The sequence below is a fragment of the Panthera pardus genome, unplaced genomic scaffold (genome assembly GCF_024362965.1).
Source record: "Panthera pardus isolate Hobbes unplaced genomic scaffold, ASM2436296v1 HiC_scaffold_3, whole genome shotgun sequence".
Lineage (NCBI taxonomy): Eukaryota > Metazoa > Chordata > Mammalia > Carnivora > Felidae > Panthera > Panthera pardus.
In genome coordinates this window covers 10,926,587-10,931,187 of record NW_026526876.1, presented here as the reverse complement: position 1 = coordinate 10,931,187, position 4,601 = coordinate 10,926,587, and positions in this window count along the sequence as shown.

Sequence of the window (4,601 nt, the reverse complement as noted above, 5' to 3'; positions counted from 1 at the left end):
AGCGGGGCAGGGTTGTCTAGACTAAAACTAGTCAAGAGATGATGAATGATGGAGTGAAAGGGAGGAGGGGCTGGGCCGAGAGTCATTTCTAGAGACGGGGGGGGGGGGGGGGGGGGGGGAGGGGGGGGGGGAGGGGGGAGGGGGGGGATGGTAGATTCCTGACATTTCTGGACTTCAGGGGCTCGTGTATTTCTCCTTCTTCCTTCCATCTCTTTTCCCATTCTCCCCCTGTCCTTCCCAGCCAGGTGAACTAACTTCACACTCCCCCCTCCGTTTTCGATGTGACAAAAAGTAATATGCACAACACCACAGTTTCCGAGATCACCTCTAAGGTTCAAACACAGGCTCTCAGTTCCATCACCACCTTCTAAGCTCGCTTTTCACACCTTTCAAGCTGTAGATCAGACACTTCTTTTAGACTCAGAAATCACAGGGTGCCTTCGGCTCAGGTCATGATCTCACACTCCGTGAGTTTGAGTCCCGCACCGGGCTCTGTGCGGACAGCTCAGAGCCTGGAGCCTTCTTCGGATTCTGTGTCTCCCTCTCTCTCTGCTCCTCCCCTGCTCGTGCTCTGTCTCTGTCTCAAAAATTTAAAAAAAATTTAAAAAAATTAAAAAAAATTTAGACTCACGAATCACTTTTGTCAAAGGGTCATGACCAGAAGGTAATGAGACCTATATTGCTACCTCTCTAAAGTGATTTTGGAACTGAAGGGTAGTGGTCTTATGGCATGAACGTGACTGCATTAAAAGATACTAATATAGGGGTGCCTGGGTGGCTCAGTCGGTTAAGCGGCCGACTTCAGCTCAGGTCACGATCTCACGGTCCGTGAGTTCGAGCCCCGCATCGGGCTCTGGGCTGATGGCTCAGAGCCTGGAGCCTGCTTCCGATTCTGTGTCTCCCTCTCTCTCTGCCCCTCCCCCGTTCATGCTCTGTCTCTCTCTGTCTCAAAAATAAATAAACGTTAAAAAAAATTAAAAAAAAAAGATACTAATATAAAGAAAATTTCAGAAAGATACTAAAGAAGACTAGAAAGAATGAAAGAGATACACCATTTTACTTTATAATGATGGGAAAAACCATCAGTATAAAGATGTCATTTCTTTACAAGTTGTCCTTAGATTTAACACCATATGAAAATAGCAGTGGGAGGCTGGTCCCAAGGTCGTGACTTATCTCAAGCGATTGTTCCCAGTCTGATCGAACTCCTCATTTGACTCCCTCCCCCCAACCCTTTCTCACTACTGCACCTGATTAGACTTTAAAAATAAATAAATAATGGGAATGCAAGCTGGTGCAGCCACTCTGGAAAACAGTATGGAGATTCCTCAAAAAACTAAAAGCAGAACTACCCTACGACCCAGCAACTGCACTACTAGGCATTTATCCACGGGATCCAGGTGTGCTGTTTCGAAGGGACACATGCACCCCCATGTTTCTAGCAGCCCTATCGACAATAGCCAAAGTATGGAAAGAGCCCAAATGTCCATCGATGGATGAATTGATAAAGAAGAGGTGGTGTATATATATGTGTGTATATCTATGGAATATTACTCAGCAATCAAAAAGAATGAAATCTTGCCATTTGCAACTACGTGGCTGGAACTGGAGAGTATTATGCTAAGTGAAATTAGTCAGAAAGACAAAAATCATATGACTGCACTCATGTGAGGACTTTAAGAGACAAAACAGATGAACATAAGGGAAGGGATACAAAAATAATATAAAAACAGGGAGGGGAACAAAACATAAGAGACTCATAAATATGGAGAACAAACAGAGGGTTACTGGAGAGTGTGGGAGGGGGAATGGGCTAAATGGGGGAGGGGCATTAGGGAATCTACTCTTGAAATCATTGTTGCACTATATGCTGACTAATTTGGATGTAAATTTAAAAAATAAATAAAATTAAATAAAATTAACTAAAAATAAAAAAAATTAAATAAATAACAATGGGACTTTTTGGGGGGAACTTGATTCTAAACAGTCAGAAGAATCAACTTGCAAGTGTAGCCAGGATAATTCTGAAAAAATAAGAATAGAGCAGGCATTTGTCTTACCGCTAAAGTAATTTATTATGTCACAATAATTAAAATTGTGTTATCGGTGCAGTAATACTAAGCAGAGCAATGAAACAGAATAGAACGTCCAGATACAGACACACAGGGCAGCATTTCAAGTCAATTCGGGAAAGAATGGCATATTCACTAAATTGGGTTGAGACAGTTGGCTATTCATTTGGGAGAAAAAAGTTCTGTCTCCATCTCACACCTTACACAAAATAAATTCCAGTTGGGTTAAAGATCTAAATGCATGGAATAGAACTATAAAAGTATAAGGAGAAAGTATAGGAAAATATTTTTATAATCTCGGAGGTTGGGAAAAGCCCCATAAGACATCAGACCCCAGGGCTGTAAATAATAACAGCTAGCACTTTATAATACTTAACCACATGCCAAACATTGTTCCAAGCCGTTTACAAATATCAGTTCATTTAATGCAGCCCAATGCATTAAGGGTTTATAATTATCCTTATAATTATCCAGGGGGAGGGGGCGCCTGGGTGACTCAGTTGGTTAAGGGTCTGACTCCTGATTTTGGCTCAGGTCATGATCTCATGGTTCGTGAGTTCCAGCCCGGGGTTGGGCTCCCCGATGACAGTGTGTGGCCAGCTTGGGATTCTCTCTCTCTGCCCCTCCCCCACTCACTTGCCCTAAAAAATAAACATTAAGAAATGAAGAAATGGAGGCTCAGTTAAGGAACTTGCAGGCTCACACAACTAGCAAGAGGCAAAGCTGGTGACTGAACCCAGCAGTCTAGCCCAGGCCTGTGGTCTGTACCGTTAACACCTTACTTCTAAGAGACTAAGAGGGTAAAATAAATAAAATGACAAATTGGAAGAAGCCTCTTGCAACCTTGCAACACATGTCACAATCAAGAATAAGTCTCCACATCTACGAAGAGGTCCTACAAACGAATAAACCTGGTATTAATTAGGATTATGTACAAGGCACTATTTTACGTGGTCGGTAGGGTGTTAAGTCAATGCAACCTTTCTAGCGGGCATTTGGCCGGTTCCCGTCAAAATTAAAAGTAGGTTTTCTCTTTTATCCAACTCTCATTTACACTCAACAGATATCGAGCACCTTTTATGTGCCAGGCACTGCTCCAGGTGATGGGGAGAAGACTCCTCTCCTGAGATTTGTCTTTTAGCTAGAAGAGATTGTCAATAAGAAAAGAAATACATGTTGGATAGTGTTAGGAGTTAGTTATTAAGAAAAGATAAGCAGGGTGACATGGTAAAGGATGATGGGGGTTGGAGAGCTTCATAAGACATCAAACCCCAGGGCTATAAATAATAAGGGACTACTTTAAAGGAACTGCTTAAAAAGAAGCCCTCTTTGAGGATGGGAAGATGATATCAGTCACAGGGAATGAAAGAAAAATTTCTCTAGGCAGAAACAGCAACATGGGCAAAGGTCCTGAGGTGGCAGAGGGCTAGCTGGGGGATAGAAAGAAGGCTAGTTTGGCTCAAGGATCAGAAAAAACCAGGGAAACTGGGGATACTGGTGGTATACTTTGAGGACAGAGAAGTAGGTAGGTATGGGTCAGATCACACGGATTCCAGTGGCCCAGGTGAAGAGATGGCGTTTCATTCACATCAGATTTGGGAGCCACTGCAGGACTTCAAGCCGGGAGTGACAAGAACTGACTTGACATGTGAAAAGACCCCTTTGGTTGCTTTGCAAAGGGAGTACACAAGGCCAAGAGGGAAGCAATGAGGAGGCCATTGTAAGAGGCCAGATGAGAGAGAATGGTGACTGGGACCACAGTGGCACCGGAGATGGAGAAATAAAAAAAAAGTAGTTGTACTGGGCTAACGTATTTTGGACTTGACGAAGGATTAGACAGAGGAGCAAGCAGAGAGGAATAAAGGCCCTTAGACTAGGATTTTTTTTTTTTTTGCCAGTTCAAATTATTAATTATCCTTGTGCACAAAGAGGGAAGTATGAGTGTTCAGGGAAGTGTATTAGTGAAAAGCCGGAGCAGCTGGAAATACCATATCGGGCCACAGAACTAGACCACGGTGCACCCATTTCATCGCACCCCGCAGCTTAAAAAGCGGCGTAAAGGCGCCACGACGCGCACCTAGTGAGACGAGACGAGCGCAGACCCTGCTGTTGTGAAACAAACTTTGCGTTCACGTGTCTGTGCACCGACTAAGGTCAGGAGAGCACACACACTCCCCTGGGGCACGGAGCTGGGAAGACCGGAGGCGGCTCGTCCTTCAGGCCGCGTGCTGCTTACATTCGCGTTTGCAGGGCGCCAACGGCCGTCCCAGACTCCAGGCGAGAGGCCGGGTCCCAGGACGCCGGCCGCGCCGAGAGCGGAGGCGCCGCGAGCCCCGGGCACAGCCCGCGGAGGCCCGGGACGCCGGCGCCTTTTGTCCCGACCACGTGGTCCGCCCCGCGAGCGCGGCGCTCCGCTGCCCGCGCATGCTCCCTCGCAGCCCGCGCCGCGAGCCCAACCTCCGCCCGCCCAGTGCGCGGGGCCGCGGCCCCCTCCTCACGCCCCCTCCCCACCCGGCGCCCGTCGCGGTG